The sequence below is a fragment of the Protopterus annectens genome, chromosome 2.part0 (genome assembly GCF_019279795.1).
Source record: "Protopterus annectens isolate FY-2018-M chromosome 2.part0, PAN1.0, whole genome shotgun sequence".
Lineage (NCBI taxonomy): Eukaryota > Metazoa > Chordata > Ceratodontiformes > Protopteridae > Protopterus > Protopterus annectens.
The window spans coordinates 1,936,980,534-1,936,998,522 of record NC_056728.1 but is presented as its reverse complement, the minus strand read 5'-3'; positions in this window follow the sequence as shown (position 1 = coordinate 1,936,998,522).

The window sequence follows — 17,989 nt, the reverse complement described above, 5'->3', positions numbered from 1 at the left end:
AAACAAGAAGGATGCTTCATGCTCACCAAATGGTTTATAAAAATCAGTTCCTACCAAGATTATATATTCCAAATTCCAAAGGAGGGATGGGCCTCCTTGAAAATGATTACATGTATAGATCTACAATCGTGGGACTCCACACATATCTGCTTACCTCACAAGACCCAAACGCAGTGAAAGTTTTGAAACATGAAGAGAATAATTCCAAGATGACTTCTCTGCTTAATCTAGAAAAAGCTTATTGGCATCAAGCAGGAATGGAAATCAAGCCAGAAGTAGATAAAAGTCAGGCAGCAACTGAATGTGCCAAAAAAAACAAAACAAAAGAAAGAATGTAAGGTGAAGGATCAGCTGAGATGGCAAGAAATGTGGAAAAAGCATAAATACAGTTGCAAGTATAGAAAACTTCTGGAAGAACCTCATGTTGATCAGAATGAACACAGGAATGATTAAGGAGAGGCAAATTCAAACCAAGAAATGAAAGGTTAATATTGGTGGCCCAAGATAGTGGGCTGCATACATGTTGGTTTATAAAGTCCATTGAACAAATGGGAGAAACAGACAAATGTAGATTTTGTAAAACCACATTGTAAACAGTTGCACACCTGGTTGCAACATACTAATGGCATAAGGACTGTATACTGAAAGGCATAATAATGTGGCGAGACTGTTGCACTGGGGATTGTGCAAACATTATGGTAATGAAGTGGCCAAAAAATACTGGAAACATGAGCCACAAAGCATCGTAGACAACGAAGAAGTCTACATTACATGGGATCATCCATTACCAACAGTTCAAAAGATAGATGCTAGAAAATCAGATACAGTGGTCCAAGAAAAGAAGACAAGAGTAGTATTGATCATAGAAATTGCCACACCCAGTGACTACAGTGTCTTGTGTACAGAGAGACACAAAGTCAGAAAATATCAGGGTCTGCAGGCAGAAACATGAGCCATGTGGAAGAAAGATATACAGACAGTTCCAATAGTAGTAGGAGTAAAGAGTCTTATAAAAAAGAATGTACAATCATATTTATATATGTCACCAACACATGTAACTCCATATGAATTGCAGAAGGAGTCATTACTGGGCACATTTTCTCTTGAACCCATCCCTACAGCCTGTACTAAATCTCTTCTGAGCAAACGTAAAACTTGCTCTCCATCAGCTGACAATCTTCCTCCAGAATTCTTAAAAGTTTCTGCCAACTCTCTTGTTTTCCTATCTGCATTTTTGCTCAACAGATCCATTAAGGAAAACACTGTGCATAACATATGAAAAAAAATCTGCGTCATTCCCTTGCATAAAGGCATCAACTCAACTGGCCCCTCTAACTTCAGGCCAATTGCCATCTTATCTCCTCTGTCACAAATTCTTTAAAAATGCATCCACAAACAGTTTCTTGACCACCTTCTACAAGAAGATCTTCTCACACCCACAGAACATGGCTTTCGCCCAAAACACAGTACTGCTACTGCTATGACATCCTTCATAGATACTATTGAAAATTCTCGTGATAACAATAAGTTAGTCTCCTGCTTGTTTCTTGATCTCTCTAAAGTCATTGGTACCATATCCAATATATTACTTCTATACAAACAAACCTCACTAAACCTCTCCATCTCCACATTATCCTGGTTCTCAAGTTGCCTTTCCAATCGGTTCCAGGCAATGAAATGGCAATCCAACTTCTCTCCTTTTCTACCCATTCAAGCAGGGGTACCTCAAGGTTTGGTCCTGGGACTCCTACTTTTTAACATCTTTATCAATGACCTTCACTCCTCTTGCCTAATCTCAACCATTGTCCAATATGCTGACAACTCTACAATCATCTCCTGCTCCAACATCACTCACTTCCATACACTCACTTCATGCAGTCGAAAGCTGTCTTACTTCCAACAAACTACTAATTAACCCAAAGAAAATCAAACTTCTCCTGTTCCTCCCAACAGCTCTCCAAAATCACAAAGCCACCTTTTCTGTCTCCTCCCTCAACAACACAACCATCTCCACTGAACCTCATACTAAACTTCTAGGTGTTCTTATCGACGACTAACTAAAAGTTTAATCTCCGCACTCAGTATTGCATTAGACAGACGCATCAAAAGCTGCGCCTGTTATTCAGACACAGAAAATTCCTAATGAATGCTTCAAGACTCTCTCCTGCACACGCCTTTCTGCTTCCCACACTTCTCTAAACAGCCACGATACTCACAAATCTCCAATCCAATCTTCTATCCAAGCTTGAACTCACCGATAATTAAATTCCAATATTTGCCTCCAACCACCCTTATCATATCCACCACTGCATTGCTCTAAAAAGCCAACAGTGGCTGGAATTTCATCCCCAAATCCTTCCCCAACTTCTCATGACTCACTCTATCCTTCATGAACCCTCCTCCTGCCCCTCTCACGCTACTCTAATCTCACCTTATACTCCTAACCGTGCTCTCTGTAGCTCTCAACAGCACCTACTGCAAGTCTATAAGCCTAATAAAAGTATGGGCAAACGCCTTTACAGTTACTCCACAGGTAATGCATGGAATAAACTACCTTTGAGTGTCAGATCTATCACTAACCCTATGTCCTTTAAAACAACCCTGAAGGAAAATCTCTATAATTCTTGGCCCTGCCTATGTAAGGACCCTACTTAACATAACTTCCTTCCTTCTACTGTTTTCTTCCTCTTCGATTTATCTCAAGATATCTTCTGTCCTTACAACTTTCCCACCCATCTCTCCCACTTCTCTCTTGCAGCTTCTATATACTATGCTAACAGTTTCTGTGCTTCCTGACACTATGCTAATGGTTTTCTGTTTGTACTTTTAGCTTGCTGAACTCTTGTCTGGCCACTGGCCTTTTACATGGGGTTTAACCCCCTGTATTTATTATATGCCTCTAACTCTTCTACTTTTCCTATAGCTTCCATTAGCCTATGTACTCTCATAATATTTTCCTGTATTATTTTCTGTATAAAACTGACTGCACTTTATTATGATGTATATATTTTACATTTATTTTTTAATGTTATGTGTATGCTTTCTGTGACTTTTTTTAAATGTTTTACTATCTATGCTTAGTTTAGATACAATCTGCTCATCTGTATATTTTACCATGTAATTTAGTTGTGTTCTTGTTTCTCTATTGGAGCTTTTCTCCACGGGTCTCTGCTGAAAAAGAGCTGTTGCCTAGTCAGACTAACCCGGTCAGCAAACGTCAAATAAATAACATAAAATAAAAATAAAATGCTCAGCAATGTCTTATTTATTAGCAGTCTAATATCTTAGTATGCAGTATTATTATTTGTTTTGTTTTGGGAATTGAGCTGGTTGCCTTTGGTCCTCACTATCCATTTTAATTAGGAGACATGTCATGTCTGACCTTCTACAGTTCACCATTCCCTCTATGAGTACTCAAAACATTAGAACTCATATCAGTGTCTCAGGAAATATTGCTCATAACTGACACAGTAGACAAATACTTGTTACACATGCACTCGAGCTTGTCAAATTACATCATGAAAATAGTGAAAAAGTATTTCAGTTTTGAAGGGACTGCCCTTCATTCCCTAGTTTTATTATTCTCACTCTGAGTTTGTTGCTGCTTGAAGAGAAACTGATCATTAATAAACAAAGCATATCCTTTCCTTGCTGTTTTGTTGTGATGATATGAGACCAGACCCCATAGAATATGCAGCACATAAAACAGTAAATTCACCACTCCTAAGCGAATAAATCAGCAGTACACAAACAACTACCACTTCTAGCTATTGTGCATGGAAATGTGATATGAGTAGCTTACGTTAAACCTGATTCCCCGATTTCCATGGCTAATGTCGTCTTTCAGCCAATATTCCTGGAAAGTGTGCTGGTAGTTATGGCATTGCTTTGGCTGAGTAAAACTGATTATGGTAACTTAGTAAAAGGATAGCATGGTCTCTAGTCTGTTCCTGTCTGACAGACACCTAGTTTTACCTGATCATTAGGCTGCGTGGTTTTGGTGGGTCCCAGCACTTAATATTTTAGTTGCACTTTCTGGGAATAGTTACAGTCTATGGATTGTTGTCTCAAAGATATTTTGTCCCTTTTCAGATCCTAAAAAGACTACAGGAATCATTCAGTCTGTTACATGCTCATATTGTCAAGATGCAGTTTGTTAAGACTGAGTCAAATTCCCTAGTGGATATGCCACCTTGTAGGTAGCTCATAATAACTAAGGAGGCATACATGTGAAGCCCCCCTCCATTGGGGATTGAGTTGCTTCTTGTCAGTTCAATCTATCATGACTCTAAAGAGGGCTTTCATTTCTCATTTTGTTTTCTTGTACTAACATTATTCCCACAGCCAGCTCTGCAGTTCTCCTTCTATGTTGGATAAACAGTGGCTTTGCAGGTTAAGTATTGCATTTTTGAAAATGTCTATGTATAACTGATGGGTGTAGTTGTTGTGAACATTCATCAACTGAACAACTAAACTGGAAAGTGACATAGAAGTATTGTCCATGGCTCCCCATGGTGCTATGTCATCGTGCTGCTCTCTTTAGTTTGTATGGCTACCTGGTTTTATTGCAAAACACATGCATCTATTGAATTTCATCAGCATCTAAATACCTTGCTTTGTGAACTTTCTTCATGATTTTAACAAACTGAAAACACTTGTTTGATCGCATAATGCCAGTTTTCACAGTTATACCCCAGCCATCTGCATACTGTCCTTATGTATTTTGGTCTGAGTTCAAAACACTCATCAATGTTTAGTTAAATGAACAAATCCTGCCAGGAAATATTTGGATAAACAAACTGAGTTCTATTTTTAGACCTGCTTTATTGACTGCTTACAGTAACTACCAACTGCCATCTTCTTTCAAGCCTGCTGTTCCTTCTGTGGGCATCTCCTGTCATACCCAGAATATCTGCTGCACTCAGTAGCTCCTACATGGTCTAGTTGCACACATTTTTATTGTCTCTAATCTCCTTTGTGAATTTGCATTTTTCTCCAGTCTTCCTGTTATGTTGAGTTACCTCCAAAAAGTTTATCCTGAGCACCATAAACATTTCCTTTTCTAATTCTGATTTCCTTTTCTCATTGTTTTGATGCTTAACTCTGCATTCTGTCCTACCTCTCATTCTTCTACATTTCATTATTCTTTCTATTCAACCGTTTTTCTAACACCTTTGGTTAATGTGTAAGTTCTGTGTAGGAATTAAATTTATAATTAAACCACGTAACATGGTCAAAACTGCTAAAATGGGACAGATTTTATTACTTGACCTTTTCTGGATTTTAAAAATAAACCGCAATGCTCTACAGACACACACACACACACACACACACACACACACACACACACACACACACACACACACACACGCACGCGCGCATCACAGTTAATGACTGCTAGGATTTAATTTGCTTCCAACTAAATTCTTATTACTTTATCCTATTATGAGTGTGTGTCAGTAAAAGAATATCAAACAGGAATTTACTCATCTTGGAGCAGCTCAGTATCAGAGGTCAGCAAAATAAATCTCATTTTAGTCATTTAGCACCAGTATGTCAAACTGTTTGACTCCTGTTATAACTTAAGTTAGGAACAGAGGCCACATTACCAAAACATCACAGCAGTGAAGTGAAATATATCCTCCAAGGGGTAGTCATTATCCAAATATGCCTTAGATAGTGAATGAAATTAGAGGAAGAGGTTCACGGTGCTGGTATAGTGAGCCTGTTATGTCTGCTTCTCCTGCCGCAGCTGCCCCAAGCCATTGCAAAGCACAAGTACTACATAATATAGTTCAGTCATGCTCCCTGACAATTATTAGCTGGGAACACTCTCATATAACTTATCCCTTCATACAGTCATAGGTTCATAGCCATGGGGAAAAAGCACAGGGCCTATTGGCCATCTAGGAGATTGGTTCCCTGGATACCATGTTGAAATGTTTAAGTGCCAATGTAGTTATCCATTATTTTTTTTTCTTGAAGGTATGGATTAATGGAGACAGTTTAATTGAGAGGTCCTGTTTATTACATATAAATATAATAGAAGTCATTGAGATATCAAGCTATGACATGACACAGTCAATATTATTTTTTTCCTAATGCTGAATCCAAATGATTCATTCTGTTCTTGTCATGGGGGGGGGGGGGTCATTGCAATTAAGTTTAAATTGTCAGGAGTCCTACAGTGCTTTGTATGTCAGGCATTGGTCATCCCTCAGAAGGTGAAAAGCTACAGAAAAGACAGATTAATCTTACAGTCTTTATAAAAAAAACAACAAGCCTTAAAGTACTTCAATTCTTCTTTTTGAATTTTTTTTGTATCTTCTCCAGTGACAATAATAAGTATGTTATAGAATAAGGAACAATACTGTATAATGTATCAAATAAGAGCTGTATAAATAGGCCAAATTACTTCCTTGCCACAGCTCATAAACCCATGAAGGAACAGGTGGGAAACTACATATGCTTTGCAAATAGTAGCAGGTACATTGGGTAATAACTGAAAGGTCATTTGCTACAAGGACTCCAAAATGAAGTTGCCCATCAATAGCACATAAACTTGTGTGTGAGTGGAGGGGGGGGGGTCAAACGCCAGAGTGCTGAAGTTTTTGACAAAGAAGCCAAGGAAAGTTCTATTGTTCCACTCTTGTGTAATGTTAAAGGCTGTTTGAAAGATGGTGGTATCTTCATTGCTAATGACAATGTTCCCAAGTTTGCAGTTATCTGCATATATGGTGAGTTAGTTTTGACATCTGAGAAACATATAATAACAGCAGAAGACTTAAAATCACAAAATCCCGGTCTCAAAAAGGATCAGTGTCCATGCATAATGTTTACAACCAAGTTTATTTAACTGTAATTCCACAAGATTAGGCACTTACGTCAGTTTATAACAATTTGACTTCTTCAGATGAAGAAACCAAACCAATATAAACTGATGTAAGCAAGTAATCTTGTGGAATTATAGCTCTATAAAATTGGCTTTAACTGTAACGTCTAAGAAATGGACAACACTGATAACAGGGGTCAGTGAGGACCACATAGTCTTAGCTGCTGTGTGCAACCAGGTAGCCAGTTGTGGACCCAAATTATTAGATTCTATTAATTGTAGATCCCTGAGCTTAAGTATGATTCCTTCTGGTATACAGTGTTGCAGGCTTTAACCAGATGGAGGTAAGCTTCATGGACAAATAAACCATTATAAAGGTTGGTCACACTCTTAGATATCATATTCTTAAAAATAATTATGTGGTTAAGCTTTGAGGATATAGGTCTGACAAAACTGTGCTGGGTTAGCTCATAAAAATAAGGTCTCCATCTGAATAAGTTCATTATACATGTCAAGTATATTACTTTCAGGGACATTCCTGATTTTAACACAAATTTTAACTGTGTCTGTCTTAGTCCCTCATAAAACTGGCAGCTTTTGGAGAAAAGGTGATGAATTACACTTAATAAATAATGGCAATAATTAAAGTTATAGACTTCTTTTTCTTCAGAAAATGTATATTAATTCACATTCTGTTATTTTGTCAATGTCTCAGGTTTATAATACTAAATATTAATTTGGGCTTTGTCACTGATATATTGAGAATTATGTGTTCCATTATGATTTTGTACAATACCTTGCACAATATGCATGTAAGGCTGAGCGATCTGTAATAATATGGTTGTGGAAGGTTTTGTGTACTAAGACAACAATAACATATCCACATTAGGGATAGAGAAAGATTACAATGTTCTGTCTGCATAAGGGGATTTCTTTGGCTATTTTTCATTCCACAGATTAGGCTTCATCTTACATCATCTGGTCCCAAGCAACCAAAGATGGATCACGATCAAACGGGGCTTGAGGTAGGGTAATGGATTGGGCCCCCGCCTCATAAAAATAGCAGCACCCCCTCACATACAATGTAGGTCCCCATCCGACATGTAACACTCCACCCCTGCGGTGAGTCCAGTGTCCTATTATTTGGCAATTTCTCCCTAAGCACAATTAGCACTGTTCAAAGTATGCATACTGTTTTCTTCTTCATTTCTGCAATGATTAAAGATATTTGGATTTAATTTAAAACTCTTATTTCAATTTTTTGTAGCACAAACACTTACAGACATTGGCTAAAATATACAATACAGTCTCACAACAAAAACAGACTCTGCCCTTCAAACTCACATTCATTGAAACAGCATTGATACCCACATTCAAAGAACATGTATCTGGCCAGAGGTGAATTAAGTTTACCTTTGGGCTGTTTTCAAACCATAGGCCCCTTGCACATATTTTTAGGACCATGCATATATGCATGCATTCTTTGACTCACCTTCCTTTTTGTATTACATTATATTCCTTGTATAATACAATACCGCTTGTTAGTGTTTTTTTAAATTTGTAGGTTTAAACATTTTTGTAGTAAGCATTAAAAGAAAACAGCAGCACCAATAATGACAAAACTACTCATTTCAAAACGTTAACCATAAAAGTCCACTCAAACTTCTGTCATTACAATCCATCAATATCAGTCAATGCACACAATCTCTGCAGAAGTAAAAGTCATCTGATTAATGCCACATTATAAAGATCTGTAATTAATGAAGAGGTTGCTGCTAGCCAACAACTTTATATTTCAGTGTTCCATGTACAAATTCAGTGCCTGCTGCTTGAAGAACAATTTGTCTATGTTACATTAAACACATTGTAATCTAGTAATATTGCAATAAGGAATGGATGGCAAACTGAGAACAGATTCATAGTTACCAGGCAACACTTCCAAAAGAGGACACACTTGGGACTGCAGCATGTCCACCCCCTTAGAGTACAACACAGTATTAGCAATCCATCTAGTGTGGGAGTAGAACTCATAGCCTTCTGCATAAAAATAAAGCATGGAACCTGTTGTGCTACTAATACTGCTTTCAAATTGTATAGCGCAGTGACAACTATTTGCTAAACAAAACAGTTGCACATTAAATCAGCATGAGCAGCAGTAAACTTCTCTTCTCTTGAATGTGAGAATTCCTTGAAAATGCACTGAAAAATGCAGAATTCCTTGTAAATGCACTGAGGTAGTTGGTGTCATCATACATCTCAACTGTCCAGATTTACACAGAATGTCCAGAGCCACTGGTAGCCTGTCAAATAGCTTAAGAACCATAGAGATGTCTATGCGACCTGGGCACATCAATCAAAAGTCATCTCACCCCACTTTTTATAACTATCAGTAGTTAAACATTTTAAACTTAATCTATTTATTCAGATGCTATTTGACACCAGCCACTCCCCTGTATCTATCATTTGTATTGATACCTTTTCCGATAATTACAGCATCACACCTGATTGTGTTTTCAGCTACCAGGACCACCATCATTTTAATCATATGTTGCTGTTCAATTATCATGATTAACATGTATTTGCTGTTACTTGACTGACTTTATTATTTAACATAATTTTTCATCAACCATCTTTATGTACACATTCACAGAATGCCTTGCATTCTTCTGGTTCATATTAATTCTTCTTGTAGACATTCTCTGTCATCTTTCTTTATACCAATACAACTTTCTCCTTGCTTGAGAGTCATGGACACGAATTTGTGGTTGAATGATTGGCAGTTTATACTTTGCACTATTTAGACCATCATCGGCCAGCACTAAATTTATCAAATTTTAATACGGCCAACCACAATGGCTGCCTCAGAGGAGCTTAGCTACTCCATCTCACTGCTGACATATCTCCCATGGGAGAGTCCCCCTCCTCAGTTTATTTCCACTTCCCACCAGTATCCTTTAACAATAATGAGAGGGTCATTGATTTCACACTTGCCCCATCACCCAATTACGGTATGGCTTAGCCTCACCAATGAGGCTATGTTGCTGAGCAATGTATTGACAGCATTGGCTAGGCCCATTACCCCATAGGTTCATGTAGGCTTTGTCTAGTATCAGTCCATCAAGAAGGGAAAAAATCCCATACCCCAGGCTCACTGACAAAGGTGATGGACCCTCACCCTGTTCCAGGAAACAAGAGGAGATATCCTCATCCTCTCCTTTACCTAATGTGCATTTAAATTGCTCACTGTGAGGATGCAATAGTCTGCTCCTTCTAGTTATATGTGCCACCTATTTATATGGGCTAAAACTTCTATCGTCTATCTCATGCTCAGACTCCTCCCATCTTGGTGACTGACTGACACACAAGCCCTCCCCTTTTTGTGCTGTGGACCATTACAAACTGAGCCAGTCTTGCATACTTCTATAACATGTGGTTGAATAGAACCAAGACAAAGAAGTCTGCTAACAAACCACATTTCTTCTTTGTTTCCTTAGATAGCATTATAAAATAGTTCATTTCTTCAGTTTCATATATCATTATCACTGTTGCTCAATTCAGGATGTTCATAATTTAAAAATCATTCACTTTCATTTTCTGCTTCTGATGACAATAAAGATATGTCAGGTATTGATTGTGAATGGAAAGCCTATCTACAAAATATATAATGTCTAGAAGCTAATTAAAGATATTACTGCAATAGTGTAAGCAGCAATACACACCCACATTACCAAGCAATTCCTAGTGAGTTCCCAAATATTCTGGTCCAGGCCAAAAAGTTTCTTAACATATTGGTGAATGTAAAACCCTAAACCTTGTACAGCAGTTCAAGTCTGTTATTATTCTTTCAAAAATGGTATGTCAATGTTATCCTTAATTCTGTGCATACAAACTTAACTAGTGCTTCTTTTACATGGAAAAGACTAATTGCCTTTGATGTCATTAAACTGCTCTGAACCTTAAAGTGTTATCACACTCATGAAGATGTTCAAATCTGACTTTAAACTAGCCCACCTAATTTCAGTATTGCTCAAACAGTGCTGCAAAATGTGTATCCCAGTTATGGAAACAAACATTAGTATTTCTCTTCATAAATGTTGTACAGCTATGCCTTGTTCTGTGACAGAGGACAGAGTCCTGACTGTGACCCAGGAAGCCAAAGTTCAGTTAGCATTCCTTGCATCAGAGGACCCATGCAGACAGGAGGAGGGGATGTGATGAGACATAACTTGTTAGCTTCCCCGGGGGGGGGGGGGTGATGCATGCATTCAGGGGCACAACGGTGGTATAATTTCTTGTCTGAGATGGAGGAAACCACCACTGAAGCCTCAAATGGAGAAGAAAAACCCCTTTCAGAAGTGAGGGGGCACCCTTCACTGCAACACATTGCACATCCCCTCCCCAGTATTTCACTAGATGCTTGCCATGGATAAGGCAGCATACAAAAATTCTCAGAAGACCCCTGATGGCTGTCTGAACGATGGATGATGGCCCCTCACAGTTGATTCTCACCCTAATGACAGAAAATAAATGGGCTGATTGGCCATTTGGGGGCTAATGATCAACATGCAGTACAGGCAAAGAGGAGGAGAAAAGAAAATAGATTTGGTACACCTATTTCACTGTCAATATATTATCAGAGTTACCTCTTACTCCTACCTAACAAAACTATTAGATGAAATTATCAACAGTCAACTGTTGTCTTACAATGAGACGTCAAACCTCCTAATGATATAAGCAATGGTTCAAGGCATATAATGGTCACAAGAGCTTATTCTTGTATATTCCTTACAGTTTCACAAGTCAGGTCAACAAACCAAAGTCATGCTGCCTTATTCATAGATTTCTCTAAAATGTCTGATGTGGTTGAGCATTCCCTTCTCCTGCATAAAGTCACTCTGTTTGGCATTCACCCCTGCAACCTGAATTATTCACCATTTATCTATGCAACCATAAGCAATGACAGGTGAAATATACTTCAGTATGAAAATCGTTTACTTTGGCATGAAACTCTGTTACATCAGTACAAAACTCTGTCATGGAGTCCATCAAAGCCTTGGTCTTGGGTTACTTCTTTTAAGAATGTCAAAGAAGCCATAAGCATTTATGGAAGAATGCACAACTTCATTATATGGATTCCTATATGCAGCTCATCTCAGCCTCTAAAATAGCTTTATCTCAAGAGTAACACAATGACTTTTTCACAATTCCTTTACTATGACTCACATTCCTCACTTTAATTGTGATTGTTACCAAGTAAAACTGCATGCTGTTTACATTTCTAGCACAGAAACTTGGCAGACTTCACACTTTTCTTAAGATCACTTCTAATATTTCTCATTAAGAACCTGTTATACCAAATGCTAAAATGTATTTAGATTGTGACCTCACATTTCATATTTGCATTCAAAACTCCACCAGAAAGACAAATAAACATGTATCACAGGGACACAACAATTTCTGGCAATCAATGCAGGATTCCTTACAGCTTCAGTAAAATTCTCCTATCTATATACTTCTATGTCCACATTTGTCTTACAAATATTTCAATAACCTTAGAAAATAAATTACAGAGTACTTATCACAAACTTAATATAAGGATTAAGAAGTTATATAAACAAGACATTACAATGTATAATTCTAACATGGGACAACTTTAATCTGCTGAGCAGCTCCTTAATTTTAAAGAAAATTGAGCATAAACTGGTAAATTGTAGATTGTTAACCATTAACAAAATGTCTAGAACTTGGAAATCATTGTAGGTATGCCCAAGACTATCTGGCATACAACTGCTCTAAAAATTCTTGCCTTTCATAAAAAAATTATTATGTATTACTACATAGCCAACAACAATCTCCATTTCTCTTCCTTACTGATCCTTTGAGCAATGAGGTCACTTATTCACTACAGGGATGGTAGTTAAACACTGCAAGTTAATAAACTATTAAATTATGTTTTTGATGTCAAATTTTCAACCCCTTATTAAGTACTAGTTACATAACCCTTACCCCTAACAACATGTTATTAACATGATCCAGCACTCAGTAAGCCGACCTGAATTACACTGTAACCTACCACTCTTCAAGAAACACTCTATGCCTGGGATATATCACTCATCATCTAATAGTATCCTATTGTCTTGTTTACCCCCTCCTTAACTTACTGTTCCTGCTTGTTCACTATACCCTCTTCTCACTGATCCTTTATCTAATTTGTTTCTAAGACATGTCTTTTTCCATATTCCTTCCTCTTAATTGTCCTGGCCATTTCCTTACTTAGGTATTTTTGAGTCCCATATTTTATACTGTACTCCCTTGCTTTCCTGATTTTTACATACTTTTCTTCCTTACATTTTATAATTTCCATAATTACATTAGATGTTTACCATACTGATCACTTCTGCAGTAGCCTTAGCTATATGGGTTATAGCCTGCCCAAGTTGTGACAGTCGAACGGTTACCAAGGTTTGAGGGCACCTTCCACACACATAGAGCATCAGTCTGCTCAAGCTAAGTTTACTAAAAAGACAGGAGTGGGAGCCAAGCCCTTCAGAATTCCACTGTTATTGAAGAGAGTGCTGCTTTGTAAGCTTTTTGAGGATTGACGGTCAGCTAGTGCTGTTCCTTTACTGGGCAGATAGGTTCTCTTTGGGGAAAATCCTTTCACTTTAAAAAAGTTGTTAGTTGTATCATACTCTCCTGTTTATGAAATTTATTTTTATTGTAGAACTTTGTGTTTTAGTGGACTGCCATGAGACAATTTTAGATTTAAATGGTGGAGCCCCACTTCCCTGTCATTTTAAAAGTTAAGTTATTTAAAGTAATGAAAAACATTTATTCTGTAGAAAAACTTTTTTTTTTTACTTTTAGGGGCTGACAACATGTTTTAAAGTGCTCTTTACTGTACTTTTGTATGGAAAAAAATGATTTTTTTAAAGACTCAAATTTTTACCAGTTCATGCTATTTGATTTACTTTTGAAAGAGGAGCCATTTTCTGCTTGACCAAGGAACATACTTCCAGTCCCACAGACAGTTCTTGTTCAGGCTACATAAAAAAAAAAAAATGCAAACAGTCTTTTCCAACATAGCAAGCAGTAATTTACCTTAGCCACAGGTATGTGACTCTGCTTTGGCCATAGCTTTTCCTTCAGACCACTCGTCTTTTACCCTGGATCCTTCTGCTGTAGTACATTATGCCACTATGGACCATGGGGCAACCAAACCCTCTGTGGCTGTTGGGGTACCCTCAGTGGACAAGGGAGAGCCACTCTTGCTGATTCTATGAGAAGGAACTTGGAAGGATTTCCTATTTGGTTGTGTGCACATCCCTGGGGAAACTGTATCTATTAATAACACTGATGATCCATTTTTCCACACAGAAAGAAACAGAAAGCTAAACATGTATCTCTTCCTTTGCCAATTTCCTTAGACAGGGGTAGTGTACTGGGTCTGACTCGAGGTATAATTCAGGCTAGTGATCCTTCTTATAAAATGGTTTCTGGTTAAAGGAAAAAGATAACTTATTTTCCTAATGAAAGTCAAGATTCTGAATCTGGACGGTAAGATGAATGGACAGATATAGGGTTTCTCCTGACATTTCTGATTCAAATTCAAAGGAGAGCATAGTTTCTGATTCTTCCTGTAGGGATTTGTCTTTCTCAAGACTATTTACAGAATGTGTCAGTGTTTTCAGTGGGAGAAAAGTCAGGCTTCTCAGTCCCACAGAAAGTATTATGAGCTGTTAGAGAAGGAATTTCCAGAACCTTCACCCATTCCTCCAGTTCTGTTAGCTCTGGAGGATATGTGTGTGTGTGTGTGTGTGTGTGTGTGTGTGTGTGTGTGTGTGTGTGTGTGCGTGCGTGCGTGCGTGCGTGCGTGCGTGTGTGTGTGTGTGTGTGTGTGTGTGTGTGTGTGTGTGTGCGTTATGGCCTACAATTTTCCTGATAGTCAGCCTGCTGCTTCTAAAAAGTCAGACAGAATGTAAAAAGTTCTTTAGTTTTTTAAGTTTTTACATTCATCCCAACTATTAGCCAGCAGCTATAGCCTTAGTTAACCCTACTGCTACCAAACATTCGGTTAATTCCAGTTCTACTCTCTTTGATATGGATGGGAAGATTATTGATAAGTACGGAAAAAAACTGCATGTTTCAGCAACTCTGATTGTTAGAACTTTGAATTGTCAGATTCATATGTAAAAATTATTCTGACTAATTGTGAAAATATGAAGGAATGTTTCTGAATGCAGTTTCTTCTTCTGAGGAAAAATCTGCTTTAAATAATTTTGTTTCTTCCATTTCACAGGTCATAACTCACTGATTACAGCATGTATGACTCAGTTGATACTTCTTCCAGAGCTATTGCAGCAGGTACTGTTTTGAGTAATGATGTGAAAAATAATATTTTAAATTATTTTCTGAACAGAGATTTAGTTTTTGGTTCCTCTGTTGCAGATATTATCAAAAAGTGTGATGAAAGGGCTAAGCTGACAGAAGGAATTTCGAAGCTGTTTTTAGCCCTTCTTCTTCTTTCGGCTTTTCCCGGTTAGGGGTCGCCACAGCAGATCACTTGTCTGCTCATGATTGGCAGTGGAGTTTTACAGTGTCAAGTTGCCAGCCCGGCGCCCAACCTTCCACAGAAGGCACACACACTCACGCCTAGGGCCAATTTAGAGTGTCCAATCCAACTACAGCATGTCTTTGGGATGTGGGAGGAAACCGGAGCACCCGGAGGAAACCTACGCGACCACAGGGAGGACATGCAGACTCCACACAGAAGACACCCCAGCTGAGGATCGAACCAGGGATCCTCTTGCCCTGCGGCAGCAATGCTAACCGATGCACCACTGTGGCCGCCCAAGCTGTTTTCAGCCCTCCTATTCCAAATTTGCTAAGGTATTCTCTAACCCTTCTCCCAATTTCAGTGAAAAAAAAAATAAAGGGCCAGATTCAATAAAGCCTACACTAAGTGTACATGATATGTATTCAAGAACATCCCTACCACATTTTTACATATATACGTACATACAAATATTTCAAGCATGGGCATTAATGCTCTTCTAGCCTGCCAATATACCAGAACACTTGTTACCATGATAATTGCCCTGGTTGTTCTTAAAAATATCTAAACTAGTACTTGCTTTAATGTAATTTGTTAGTCTCTTCCATGCATCAGCTGCTCTCTTTTGGAGAACCAATTAGTACACTTCTCATTCCTATAGAATCTTCTGCATAGGTTGTCTGATGTTTCTCTACTAATTTTGATAACCCCAAACATTTCCAGAGATGGTTGTCTCTAAATGCCCTATATACCTGAATGAGGTTTCCTCTTAGATATCTATAAGAGATACTGTACACATTCAGATATTTTAGTCTTTCTTAATAACTTAAATTTTCATATCCATGGATGCCCTCCATATATTTCCGCTGTACTCTTTCCAGTTTACTCATGCTTGATTTCTAATAAGACTTCCATACTCAAATTATGACTTCATCATTTCTGATTTCCTAGACTTTATAAATTTTTTTATACAACATATGGTTCTACAACTGTCATTAACCAATTAGTTCCTTTGATTAGAAAAACTCAGAGATGAACTACACATATTCCCAGGTCCTTAAATGAATTTACACTTTCAATCACTGTGTGCTGCATTAAATATCCAACTTTCAATTTATGTCTCCTAAATCTCATATGCTTAGTTTATGATGTTGAAGAAATAAATAAGCGTTCCCAACAAAGTAAATACCTCTCGGTTTGCAGTTAGTAGAATACCAACAGTTCCAAGTAATATGACCAAGAGGCAACCAAAGCGTAGCAAAAACTCCAGCTTATACTATCCACTAAATAAAGAAAAACTTTTGTTTTCATAAAAATAGAATCTGAGTTTTATTTTGTATACAAAGAGGTAAGCGCTTTCACATAAGCTTCATCAGACAGTTAAAATTTAAAAATCCTTATTCAGCCCTTATATACACATCACATGTCAGATCTTGTTAATCAATTGAACTTTTAAAGTGGCATTCAACTTACTTTGCATAAAGATAAAAATATATATCAGTATAAAAAACACAGTAGAAACAAGAGTAAGTGATTACAATATTTATAGCGCTTTATATCATTTTAGATGATTTATAGAAGTGAGTCTTATTAACTAATAGACTGTTGTTGCTTCGACTTGCTTATATTATTAAAAGTGCATTCTGTCTACATTGGCTTTAAGATGCATTCAAGATAAATATATGCAACAGAATTGACAAATGTCTCATTTCATTTGTAAATAATATTACTCATCTATCCCTATAAAACTCAAAAAATATAACTAACTCTAGTTACCTCTTTGTATACAAAATAAAACTCAGATTCTATTTTTATGAAAACAAACATTTTTCTTTATTTAGTGGATAGTATAAGCTGGAGTTTTTGCTACACTTTGGTTGCCTCTTAGTCATATTACTTGAACCTTAGTTTATGATGTATTTATTATCATATTATTCTGCTGTGCCCATTGGTTAATTAAGTTAAGTTCTTTTGCAGACATGTCTTCTCTGTAACACATGCAATGAGTGTACTCAATTTCAGGTCATCTGCTTACAGACATTAGAAGACCTCAGATGAAAAATTTAGGTCTGAAAAATACAGTCTACACAAGTATGGGCCTAGGACAGAGCCATGTGGAACACCCACACTGTAACCAAGAATTAACACCTGCCCAATTGATGGTGATAGGTGCCATGTCCTATTTGTAAGCCATGCAGATATCCATCTTATCAAGATTACATCGATACCTAGTTGTTCTAATTTATTACCCAGTGTCTTGTACATGATCCTGCCAAATGCTGAAGTTAAAGCTATATAAATTACATCACAGCACATTTTTTCATTCATAGCTATTATTATATTGTTATAGAACATCATGTTACAGGTGGTAATAGAACTATTTTCAACATGCATATGCTGATATATGGCTTCAAGTTCCAGTCTATCCGATTCTAACAAAGGCTTATCCACTATTACCTTCTACATTATTTTTCCACAACATGAAAGTAGATTTAAGGGTCTATATGACTCTGGATTTGTCCTACTCCCCTTTCTCTTAAAGGCAGGTTTAATAAGTGCACGTCTCCAGTTTTGAGGAATCTCTCAATATTTATATGATCTAA